The 13864-nt window shown below is 40.9% G+C and overlaps 1 protein-coding gene across 1 annotated transcript in view; it reads right to left on the reverse strand.

The window, feature by feature from the left end:
* The window catches only part of col4a2 (collagen, type IV, alpha 2), a 56779-nt gene that overhangs the window by 22896 nt on the left and 20019 nt on the right, over positions 1-13864 (reverse strand). The gene's annotated exons all lie outside the window — the stretch shown is intronic.

Genomic DNA, 13864 nt, shown 5'->3' on the forward strand with positions numbered 1-13864 from the left:
CGGCCATTTTCAACTATTTTCTGACATTTCATAGATCAAATGATTAATTATTAATAAGATAAAATAAGTTTTTTTCACTTTAACCCTTCAGATGTCATATTGTAAACTGCCTTTCTCTGTTACCTGTGAGGAATACTGTGTGGCATGTCATATGTGATTCAGGACTGTAGATGTGTAGATGGACTGTGGTTTTCTGCAATCAACAGTGCAAAAAAACATTCCCAAATTACCCCAAAATCCGTGTGTGTGATAATGTGAGGGGGTTGGTTAGATCTGGGTGTGGTTAGGCTGTAAAGAAGTGTGTGTAACTCTGTGTCGAACATGCTCCAGCCGCCCGTCACTGATGTCTTAGGAAGTAGAGCATTTTAGGAGTTTCACACTGATGACAGTGAGCTTTTCAAAACTGTACAGTACTGCAATTTGGATGGCTTTCATGGATTGGTTTTCATGGTTAATATGATAGCAGTCACTTCCTTTTATAGCATACATTTAAGGTCTCAGTCCCAGACAAACACTGCTGCTGTGGGGTAAAATCATCAGACTTCTCAGTCAGATAAATAGGAGGTGTTTTTCAGGAGGAAATGAAAACAGACTGAAATGACATGATTAAAGCACACAGAGGATAGAAAAGTCAAAATAAATAGCAATAAAACAACAAGTGACTGAGGATTGTTAAGAAACAAACTCAAGGTAAGATTGTTAAAGAGCAATAAAACACCACACTTCTCTGCCAACTGGTGTCTGCTTTTTATCCGATCCCCTCTCACCTCATTTAAGGGGCATAAACTACCACACACACAAACACACACATAAAAACACACATGCACACACCCTGGCTAAGTGAACAAAGTGACTGAGGCTGAGGTGTGGGATGATGGGATGCCGATAGTGAAAAAACCCTCTTTCTTTCTGCAGACATATACATATATACAGTATATAAGATCTCAGTTATTGCTAATAGTAAAAGTCTTTCCTCCTCTACCTGTCTACCACAGTAATATTTTTACCAAGGATTAACCCCTTCTTTCATATATCATACATACGTCGTTGACAACGAGAAGTCCCAGCTCCATCTTTTGCAGCTGGAGGAATGTGTGAGGAGGATGATGGACAGCGTGCTCCATTTAAACCCGACATGTGAGAGTCCAGATGAGGAGAGAGCTGGTGCCCACCGGATAGCAGAGGTTTATAGCTGAACCAAACATCTAAAGAATGCATTGAATGTTGTGGTGCACAGTTCATCCAAATTGCACATAATTTAACATACCATATTTCTCATGTACTAATATCTCCAGTTTTGTCAAGCCTTGAGGATTTGCCCTTTTTATGTGCACGTTTGAGCTATCTTCTTCTGATATGTGGATTAAAAATGAATAAAAAATGTAAAATCTAAATAAAAATGAAACAAAAGCTACCTGCATGGATAGATAACACCACAAGAAAGAAATTATGTTTTTCTTTGTTATTTGGGTGAACCGACCCTTTAAAGAGCATCTCACCTTGCTGCAGGGTGTGTCAGTACACCATGACATCATGACAGTTGCAAAGGAGCCCTCTTCTGACCACACCCGTTAGTGATCCAACAACCACGTCGCTAAAACACTGCTTTTCATACTATATTAAGTGACTTTCTAAATGTTCATCATTGTAGGATATGTAGAATATTTTCTTTAATTTTCTGCCACAAACCAGTTTTTACCATAACACATGCCTATGTCTGGAAGTGTGTGCCATTTCCTACTTGGATTTCTAGGTTGACATATTTCCATTTCGTAGCATTGCGTCTGTAAACCTAAGCAAGTGCCTTCATGACGTCTGACCCATATCAAGAAATCTCTGAGAAAATCCCTCCTCTTCACACTGTATAAAATGCAGTAACCTTAATCTCTCTGTCCTCTCCCTGTGTGTATGTGGGTGTGTTTGCATTTCTCATTCCTAAAGCACAAATCTATTAAAAGTTCCCCCGTCTGACACCATAAATTTCATCTGGACCCAGCCTGTCCCCTGGGGTGGACTGTTTGGGAACGACCTGCTAAGAACAGGATGGGAACACACAGCCCAGTTCACAAACCTCTGACCTCAGAGGGGAATAAAATAAATCAATAAACAACTGGCCGGAAGCTCCTTCTGTTATTCCATCTGTCTGTCTGGAAAAACTGGGACATTTTGTAATTTTTTAGACAAAGAAATGGAAGTTACTGATTAAAATGTTAAAGATACAGAGGGTCAACATCAATAGGAGATATGATAAATCACAGGAAAACGGATATCATGTCTTGGAGGCAAACTGAAAATAATGACAGCAACAAAGACTTTAATATTCCCTAAACATTTTGAATGTACCGGCCTGTATTAAAGATTTTCTGTCTTCTACTTGTTGTCTTGTCATGAAACTTTTAACATTTAGTCCATGGCTAATCTTTGCAGTGAAACACCTTCTGTCCTCAGGACACACTTGCATGCACATATTAGCTATTTTACAATTACTCTGTTGCAAACAATGTTAGTGCCTAAAATCTCAGACAACTTGTCCTCCTAGTGGTTGTATAAACTGTATCTCCTCAGAAATAATACTGGAATCTAAACAGAAAGGGTTGTGGTGAGGGAAGACTGATGCTATGCAGTGTGAACACCATCCTCTGATGTCATCAATGTGGGACAGGCCACTGACAGCCTCATAGTTCCACAGAAACATCTACAGACCAGAGAGACTTATATTCACACAACACTCACTCATGTAAACTCCTCCTGGTGAACTTAAAATCATGGTGAGTGTCTCTGTGAGCTGCCTGCGGAGGATTTACAGTATGTGATGTTGAGGAAGGTGGATAAATTAATGTTGGGGTATGCTTGAAACAAACTACTTTACATGATGTGTCATTTCAACAAGCCAGAAGGCAAAAGTGTTTATACCTGTTGCCAAATGACCACACCTGAAGGCGGCGGGGAAAGCCTGTTGTCATAGAGACGGATGAGACGTGATATTTGAACAAATGGGGATAACTCGGCACACTTTTCATGCTCATTTGTACATACCAAAAGATTGAAAAAAAGAGAGCTTGTTAAAGAAGTAAAAATCCTGCATGAATTCACACATCATCACACCTGGCCAATCATTGCAGGAGGAGAGTTAAAAAACATGTCGGACGTAGCCCCAATTCTGACGTCAGAAAGTCTTGGAGAGAGGTGGTTTCATCCACCAGACAAGCACTTTCTTTGAAGCATAGTGACATCTTTATTAAAAGACATCAGCAGCGGTTCAACAGTTCTGAACTGATCTGCTTCCTGCATACCACGCAGGAAATAAGAGAAAGAATGAATAAAGAGAATGAGGGAAGAACGAAAGGAAGGAATGAGGGAAGTAAAGTTGAAAAGAACAAATGAAGGAAGGAAAGGTGGTGTGAAAAAAAGGAGGTAGATGGGCGGTGAGGAGGGGAGATGTTAAAGAATGATTTAAGAAAGGAAGAAGGGAATACATGAAAAAGAATTAAAGAAAAAGGAAGGAAGATAAAGAACGAATGAATGAACATAAGGAAAGAAAGATGTATCAAGGTAGAAAAGAGGAAGAAAGGAAAGTAGAAAAGAAGGAAATGAAGGAAACAAGGAAGGAAGAAAAGAGGCCAAGAAGGAGAATAACAGCACGTAAACACTAAATGTCTGCCCTTTCTCTCTGACTCCCACAATTGGGACACTTTGGTGGATTTGGTCCCTCACGTGTTTTTCTTGGATACATTTTTCTTGGACTAATTTCCTGAAGATCCGCATCCCTTCTACATGATACCCAGCAGGGAGATGGGGCTCAACTCCCCTGGAGGGATGTGGGGGGGGGTTAGGGGTTAAGGGAGAGGCTTGAGGGGCTCCACTTGGAGGACGAAGAGGGTCCTCAACTGGATGCCCCGAGGAGGACTCAGAAAGAATAAATAAACATCTGTAGATGATGTTTAGATATCTATTAGAGTGTGTTTAGATCTCCTGACTGAAGTCCGGGAGGTCAGCTTTCTGAATCCCCGGCTGGAGGAAAATGTCCTACTTCTGAAAATCCTTGATGACCGTGGGGGATCAGAGCGGATATAAAGTGATATGCTGAGAAAAAAGAAACAAGGCCATGCAGGCTACAGGTGGAACAGCGACATATGAAAAACGGTATCTAATGAAGAATTACCAGTGAGAAAGTTGAAATGCTTTGTTGCCATGGAGACAAACCTCCAGCCAGATTTGTGAAAACATCACTGGTGCAACAACAAGTTCCTCTGACTCATCTGCTTAAAATTTCTCATGTGCAAAGAGAGAGATATGAAGTGGAGGGCTAAAAACAGATGACATTCAGACAAACATCAGTCGTTTCTTGTCACTTGCTTTGTTTCTCATGGAGGTCTGCTGCTCTTTGTTTAGCCATTTGGCACAGAGTTGTTTGGCTGCTTTTGAGACCAGTTTACATTAGAATTAATGTGTTTAGACTCTGAGCTAATTTCTGCAAGCACATGTGTCACTTTCACCGAGCACGTGCACACGGATGTGCCAGAGATCTGACAGCATCCAGACCAGAGAGACAGGGCTGCTAATGACCAGTCGTGGACCAGACTTAAGTGTGTGTGTGTGTGCGTGTGTGTGTGTGTGAGAGAGAGAGTCTGCATGTGTTTTGAGGGTGTGTGATGAAGATTAAGACTCAAGGGGGGGGGGTCCCAGGCTGAGAACAGAACAGCTCGGACCTCCAGCTATCCCAGGGGTCTCTGGGGCTCGACACCTGCGCTATTGCCTCACGTCAGAGGAATGAGACGTCTCACGTCTATGGTCCAAGCACATGTGTGTCTAAACAGGACACAGCTGCAGCCTGTGTGTATATGTGTGTGTGTGCATGTGAGAAAGAGGGAGGAATGGAACACAGTCTCAAATGAGGTGTTGCCCTCACCTCAGAGACCAACCACCTGTGTGCCTGTATCGTGTGTCCACATGTGTCAGAGTTTGTCTGCGTGTAATGAAGTCCATAATCCATAGTCTATAATCCCACTGTTACATTTATCACTGTGATTATAATGCCATCACAGCTTCCATACAGTGGATCGCCCAGGGCGCAGTGACTTACACTGACTTCTGTTTATAAAAGTCCACCAAGGAAAACTAAATTTCCTCAACAAAGCTGTTCTATGACGTTGTACATCGCACCCAAGGGCACAAAGGTATGTTTATTGAGTTATATATGGAGTGTAACAGTTTGAGAGGCCACAGGAGCTTTGATGAAGTGTGAGAAAGTTGTTTTAAATAAATACATATATATTGTTTTTCATTGGGATTTCTTAGTTTGATCCAAAGTTGGTTCAACTGATTAAAAAAACATTTTTCAGTAAGAACATGATCACTAGTGGGGGTAAAAATAATAATAATGATAGCTTTAGTGCTACATGATTTGTTGATCTGGCTCTAGCCTCTCAAATGTGAGGTTTTGCTGCCTTTCTTTAATTCACATGATTGTAAAAGGAATATCTTTGAGTCATGGACTGTTGTTCAAACAAAACAGGCTATTTGAATGATGTTACACTGGGCTCTGAGAAATTGTATATAGCACTTTTCAGAACATTACTACAAAGCAATTAACCAATGGGTGAAAAATACAACAACACACAGCAATGGGGAAAAAGCAAGTACAGAAAATGAGATTTATAGTCGAATACCCAGCTGTGATCTTGGCCCTGTCTGACATGGACTGCAGCCAGCCACATTAGTGTCAGGGATACCCACGTAATCCTCAGAGTCTCTATCTGCGCCCACAGTCCAATTTTACCAGCCTGGAAAGGTTTTTCTCTTTCCCACATGGGGATGCAACACCCACTGTCATTCCAGCTGTGGCGCACATTCCTGGATAGTTTGCAAGGGAGCAAATCAGGGCAAAGGTCCACGCATGTATGTAGTTTACTGACTGAGTGTATGGCTTCTCAGGTGACTATCTTGGATATACATGAAATTACCTCAAGCTGATATTCCTAATTTCAGTTTGATGTAGACGGCAGTGTTTTACCTCGAGCTTGTGCCATGGGAAAAAAAAACTTTCGTCACGTATCACAACATTTCCAAAATGACTAAATTACAGAGTGCTGAGCAGATGTTGCCTCGTTGCTATGTGAGCCCAAATCCCTGCTCCTGAGAAAAAAGTCTGCACTAAAAACATGTCATGAAAAGTGGAATAAATATGAGAAGACTTAAGAGGAAATCTAATTGTTTCCTCTGCTGCCGGCCCCTGATGTAGGTTTCACAACAAGGCCTGATGGGGAACACATGGCGTTGCTGTGGTGACCCACAACTCTGGTCACATTTTTCCTACATCCCAAAGAGGACCCTCTTCGTTGACCATAACGTTTCCTGACTGCTGTCTGCAAATCAAATCCATAGATCCCAGAGGATATATAGTGTTAACACACATTCAACCAACTTTCCTGTTGTGAGAATACAGAGTGGACAGATTTGATTGATGTAGAATACATGATGTGTGTCTGTATGTGTTTTTCAATGAACTGGCAACAGAAGGTATCCACAAGAGAATAATGAGGAAACAGTTCCAGAAATGAGGAGGAGGCTCGTTACGGGACATAAAAGCAGCTTAATACCATGTTTCTCAGTGATCAGGCCTAAAGTAAGTAAGTTCAGAGTCCCATGAGGCAACAATCTCCCAGCCACAACATGAAACAGAATATCTGAGGCCTATTCTACTCGTCTTGATCTTTGTTCCTCTCGTCTGTCCTCGGTTACACTCATGGCTGATGATAACACAGTCAGGCTACAGATGTTAACACAAGGCCAGTGTCTACCGCCTAAATACACACAAGGTCACACAAATACTGGACTACTGGATGACTGTACTGTCAGTAGCTAACGAATCTCTCTCCCACTGTAAGATGGATAAGGTGATGATGACAACATCAAGGTCACTGACATTCGAGGATATATTGTGACAAAATAAAGTTTGTTTCTTATATGCTTCAGTCCAATCAATTGGCAGTTTGCTAAGCCCCGCCCCCCTTAGTTACTGTTGCTATGCCTGTTAAGCCTTACGTTCTCACAAGGCACAGTTTTCAATGTTAGCAGTTTACCAATCAAATTTCGTAGTCTCTTTTACATTACTCTGAAATAAAATGAAATGCTGCTAGCAAATTTTATCAGCTGTTACTAGCTAGCTAATTAAGCTAACATGAACTTTTTCAGTTGGTTGGAAATGCAGTCTCTGATGGACTTTTTAATGTTTCCAGCTGTTAACTTTGTGAAAAGGGTCTTAATTATGCACATGATGGCGACAACCATAATATCATATAAAAAAAAAAAGAGGATCTCAAACTAGTTAATCCTAGGATTATAAGTATGATAAGGAAAAATGTACCATTAGGCTCTTATTTCATTCTATCGTAACCCTGTTTGGCTAGCTTAAGTGCTTGGAAGACAGGGGTTATATTTATTCTTTGTTGTTTGCATTTTCTATGTTTCACTTCAGAAGAAAAGAAAATGCATTTAGAATGAGGACTGTGTTTAATGAACATATCTCGCGTAACGCTGGCTAGAGTTGCTGGTGTATAAACTTCCCCAAATGCAATGAAGAGTGGAACAGAGCCGCAAACGTTAGCCTTAAACAAAGTGGGGAAATACTACAAAGTGTTTAATGTAACCTGTAACTAATAAAGTGCCCCCGGCCTTGGAAGTAACGCTGGGTTAAATTACTCCAGGAATCTAGTAAACTGTACATGCTAACGTTTGTAGCTTTCATTAGCACAGACATTGTTTACACTAAAAGACACAACACTTCCAACTGAAAGTATCGCTCTTGCCTTCTATGCACAGATCAACACGGAGAACATGGATGGGCCTTCTTCCTGGACAATTACAGTTCAGAGGAGGGGTTCAGCGAAGGGTCAATATTCTCTTTCATGACCGAAGCACTTCATAATTACTACATCTTTAGTAACAGTATATGCCCATTTGTGTGTGTTCCCCTAAATTTGTGTTTATGTGTGTGTGATAGTGCGTGTGTGTCTTTTAAAAAGAGATGCTCCTTTGTCCACACCAACAATAGTCCCCTTGTTCCTGATCAGCACCCATCATCTTAAAAAGTGAGAGTGAGCCACTTTTATTGGCTCTTAAAGCCGGACCACAGCTGGGTGCAGGACGGCGGGTCAAAGTCGGCTTTGACAGTAACAGGAAAAAAATCGAAGGAGACGGGGGAAAAGAATTTCTTTTGATTGTAGAGTCAGACGAAGATGTCACTGGAGAAATATGATCTTGTGATGTTCATAATATAAATTATAGGGAACATTTTTGTGTCTGAGGGCTGTACTGTATGTGTATGTCTTCTTGTTTGATGTCTGTCGAGTGAGGTTGGTCTTTCTGTTGTGTATCAAGGTAGCAAACTCACACACACATATTTAAAGCTGCTTGAATTCATCTTTTTTTAAAGACTGTGTATGATGTGAAAGGGGTCATTCATAGTGATGGACCAACAGCGAATGATCACTGCAGATCTCCTCAGCTCTATAGATCTTTTTAGCATCTTTGCTTTTATTGCACATAACTTACTTAGTGTTGTGTTTCAATTTCACTATAAAAAGTAAGTTCTGATAAACCCTACGCTATCGTCCCAGCACCAGCAGAGAAAGTTAGCGACTAGCTGGTGGAGGATCATTTACCAGCTAAAGAGCGAGATTTTTTTCAGGAGTTGGTAGAGACTAAAAACAGAGCTAAAAGAAGAGTGAATATTGGACTTGATGGTCAGAAACACAACTTCAAATGAATGATAATGTTGCTCCATATCTGCTGGATGTGTAAACAGGCAACTGTTTGCTAACACATTCACCATAAGAACATATGTCATGTTGAACTGTTTGCATGTTTCATTTTAAAGTACTTTATAGCCTTGTATTCTTGTTATCATTATGTATATCATACTTTACTCGTTGATCTGTTCAATATGCAGACAGTTCAGAGTCTAGGAGAAGTAGGGAAAACAAACAAACCACATGAGGAATGTGTGAGGTTTGGAGATTTAACAGGCTGGTAAAGAGTTTATGTTTCTTCTAGGCATGACTTTGATGCCTCACTAATTTTTAACAAGTTCACACAATGGCTGAGATATCTTTAAAATCCTAGACCCTTAGCAACAGCTACCAATGCCACTTCTTACCCGCTTCTGCCTGGTGCATTGTGTATTAACACACACAAACAGCTGGTTACTGTCTGTTTGGCCAAGCGTCTCCCCAGACATTTCCTACTGCTCCGCAGCTTTAACTTTCACACAGGACAAAGCCAGCCTGTGATCCCTACTGAATTCCTCTTTCCAACAGTCTTAGGAAAAGAAAATCCTCCTGTCCAAGAGTTTTAGTGATAGCAACAGGTTTTTGCTCCCCTCCCCTCCCTTCCACACACACATACCATTTTTTCCTCATTGCTGCGCAGTTGGTAGTTCTTCCCTGTCAAGGTCAAGGTCAGGGGAGAGGACTACAGGAATGGATGAGGCTCCTGATTGCAGGTTTGGATTGAGGGGCTTTCAGAGTGAAATACGCCATTACACATCATGTCTACTGCTGATATGTGAAGCTACAACAGGCCCCTAATACAAACCGGCATGCTGTCAGTGCCACTAAATCAGTTCACTAACTCATCTTTCCTCCTCTACTATCAGACAATTCGTTTACATCAGAGGAGATGAATAGATTTTGATCAAACGAACCACTGATGGAAATGCAGCTCTAATCAGAGGAGTTCAACCTGATTTAAGTTCAAGAGTTAGAAAGAGTTCATTTTATACACACAGTAGTGCATGTTAAATGTTAAATAATGCATTAAATGTAAATAAATGTCTGCTTTGCATGCACGTCACTACTGTCAGGCATTTGGGAGTTTTATGATTTGCTTTGAAAAGGTTTTATATGTTGCAGGATTGTAAAATGTCCTCAATGTCTAGAGGTTATGATCCTCCAAACAAAGCCAGAACCTAAGAACCACCAGTACAGGGCTTCCACCCTTTTGGCAAAAATATATTCGAAGCTCTCTTTGATCTACCGCATTCCTCTCTGTGCTGTTATCATGCCTCTGAGCAGACAGGAAAGTACATGGGTACTGGATTCAGAATGTAGGTATGGACTTGTTTTCATGGAACAAGGAAATCTTCTGCCATTTATAGCTACAGCCAAACACACAGACGATCTTGTTCCCACAAAAACAGAGGCCGTCTATATTAAAAAAAGATCAGTGGACTGTCATTGTGCTCAGCTTCCTAAGTTGTGTGTCATTTCCTGTTCTACATCAGCGGTGGCGGCTTTTCCCATGGTGGAAAGGACAGCATCTCCCCATCTGCATAGTGTCTGTAATGGTTTCCCTACCGTGTCCTCTGTCTCTCTCTGTTTCTTTCTATGTCCACGCAGATCGACGTGACTGGTCTTTAAGCCGTAGTTTCTTTTTTCTCTCTATGAAACCCAGGCGCCACTCCCCGTTTCTAAGAACTGAAGAGGGAAAGAGTCCCAGCACAAAAGACAGCATTGATCTGCTAAACATGTTTTCTGGAGAGGACGCAGGGTGCCTTGTGTTCAGTTTCTCATGCTGCCCTGGTTTTTCATGCTTTAGAGACCACAAACGGCTCTGTTTTACAACATCACCTGGCTTGACCACACTTTACTTTCTTCGTAGAGATGCCAACTCTGTCGTGTGATTACAGCTGTGCTCATGTCTTGTGAACTACTTCAGGTGCTTTGTGTGGCTAATTTATTATCTCATTACCTCATTTTGGGGGGATTGTTCTCCTTTTTATTACCACTCTCTGGAGTACAATCCACTAATGATGGAAAAGAACAATGAGGACTTTTGGAAGTGTGCTGTGGGGAGCTTGATATTTTTCTGCCCGCCTGCAATGCTCTCTCTGCCAGGGGAGTGGGTGGTAAGGCTGGAGAGTCAGCTTGCCAAATCTCGACTCTCCCCCTAAAGAAGAAAACCCATGAAATTAATACAGTCTCCACCAAACAATCCGTTTCATTCTTTCACTCTCTCTCTCACGCTCTCTCTGTCAGTCTTTCGTCTCTGTCCGGATTTGTATCCATCTTCTCACTCAGCATCTCACTTTCTCTATCATGGTGACTATTGGAGAAAATGAGGCATGGGAATTTCAGCATTCATTCATGAGGTACCTCATGTGACCTCCTTCCCACAGCAACATAATTTCCATTTCCCTTTTCTTCCTGCATTGCACATATCTTATGTTTTTATCTTGAATGACAAACAAACATTTTGGTATTTGTTCTTTAAACTTGCATTAACTGATTGGTTGGCCACTTGGGGACAATACAACAAGCTGTAAACACAATATTGTCATATTATCACCTTCTACAGTTGTTATGGCAACAGTGTTAGCAACCAATTGCATATCTACCCATCCAACAGACATAGAGCAACATTAGCATGTATTTACAGTCAAGTTTCTGTTCACCTGATGAATATAAGTCCAATATTCACTCTCCTTTAAGCTTTGGTCTACTGTTTGGTTTAGTGAGAAGTGGGAAAATGCATGCTATTCAGTGATTTTGTCTAGAAACTTAAGCACATTGAATGAGTAAAACAGATATAATATATATATAATATAAAACATAGAAGCATTGAGGTAAAAAAAAAAAAGGTTGGACACAGTGATGATGATGCTCAAATTAAAGAGAATAAAAAAGAATACTACTAGCTCGTAGAGCAGCCACACCAAGATGTTAACATGACAACAGCCACCATTCACCGATTAACAACCATCCCCTAATCACCACAGCTGTGTCAAGTCTCAGCCCATCCAGACAGCTGCGAGGGATCAGTTTCACCCATTCAGTGAAGTGCTCATCGCCATGACTCCCCTCAGGGGAAAGATTTGGATGGAAAAGAGATAGACGCAAAGAGACAGAGGGATGAACACATGTGTGAGAATCCGTTGGTTGCCATTATCTTCACAAACAAGCACATCAGTTGGATAATGCATATAAGGGGAAAATATTTGGTGGATCAAGTCATGCACAAGATTCTTAGGCCTTAGATTATTTACAGCTTAAATATGCACACAATAAGTCGGAGACAACAACAGAAATGTTCATCTTTAGCAGACCAGATGTGTAAAGGACGTAGGACCTGTGACCAGAGTGTGTTTTTACTTCTATTTTCTCTTGTTTTCATAGACAAAACGCAAACGATGTCAGGGTTTGACTGCGTAATGAAAGCCCTCATTCTCTTGGCACTGTCATTATCACGTCGTCAATGAGTGATCGAAATCCTTTCCTTCACATCCAGCTGACGCAGAGAAAGAGTTAAAGAGAGGGGAGGAGGAAGAGAAAGGTGGTCTCCTGACCCTGCCATCAGACTTAAGAATCCCTCAGATGTGGAATGTGGAACTTCCTCTCTCTGTCTCGCTACACTTCCTTACAGGGTTTCCTGTATCCACAGAGAGCGTGCAGGTCAAAGGTCAGACCTACTGTAAAGTTGGTCTGGTAAATTCACAGTGGGTGCCAAAGTACAGTTGCTGGACCATTCCTGTCTTCACCTCTGTATTCTTTAAGCATGCCTCCCTCAGGAGCTGCTCTTACTGGTAAGCGGGGACTTTTATAAGAGTCCATTTCAGTTCTTGAGTTTACCACATCACACAGATGAACTGAGACATTTATAGTTCCTGTAAGCCCTCTTTACAAGATAAGAGAAACAAAGGAAACTGGTCAGTTTTTGCACTGGAAAGTTTGCCTTTGAAATGTACAAAAGGTAGCACAATTTTACTTTACTCTAAAGTTTAAAAATGTCTACGATGTTCTGTAGATCCTTATTTTACTTTTATTTTTTACCTATTTTTATTGATATTTTCTGTGCAACTGCTCTTTTACACAACCATGTATCCTAGAAATTACGTTATCGTATCAAGTCCCTATTTAAGGCATGTCCCATTCTTGAAAAGAAAGAATTTGCAGAACAGATGAAACCCTGTTTATTTTCACCCCTAAAAACACATGTGGCCGATTGTTTTGGAAAGTAGACGTTGGCTGTCTGATTCTTATAAGTTACAAAATGTTGTGAGTGTGAAACCCCCAGTCCACAGATCAGCACGTGTCTGAAGCAAAAAGCAGCTTGTAGTCATGCAGAACCCGGTCACTCACTCTAAGCTTGTTATCTCAACATGTTTAGTCTATGTCTGTCTCTTGATTTCACACCACATTCCCACCTTCCAGACTCTGGCCTCTTCTTTTAAAGAGGTTAATAGTGTAAATTTCATCACTTAAACTGTACGGAAGTGTGATAAGTATTTCTAACTAATTCCAGCAGTGCAGTCTTCCATATGGCTGAATGTCCATGTCAGACATTCAAATGATCTAACATATTTACATTGCATCGTTGTGATACTTTAATTTTCTTCAAGAGGGCTTTGGCCATGATCACACATGACGCTGCTATGAGCTTTGTTGGTAACAGAGACAACAACTTCTGATTGACGTGCAACTGTTTCTAGTATTAGCTAGTTAACCTGAGGTAACTAAGGATATAAATAAATTAAATAAAAGCAGGATGGATGCTCTCCCTTTATATTCTATATTTTTCTTACTGTCAGCAAATGCCATGAAAAGACCAAAAGTCCGTCTCTAAATACTTTCAGACTTCCCAGCCCTGTCTGTGGCTCTCAGTCAAGCCCATTTGTTCCAACAGAAGATGTAAATGTTTAAAAATGGGTCACAAACATAGTTTCATTTTAGGAAAAAGGCTGTGTAATTTCCTAAATCAGCTGGGCACTGTAGCTTTTAGCAAACATTACTCACACAGGAATAAATTGTGAATTTGTTGCGGACTATTTTCAGCCGTGGATTAATAAACATTTGGTGCATTTCTGGGT

The sequence above is a fragment of the Enoplosus armatus genome, chromosome 11 (genome assembly GCF_043641665.1).
Source record: "Enoplosus armatus isolate fEnoArm2 chromosome 11, fEnoArm2.hap1, whole genome shotgun sequence".
Lineage (NCBI taxonomy): Eukaryota > Metazoa > Chordata > Actinopteri > Centrarchiformes > Enoplosidae > Enoplosus > Enoplosus armatus.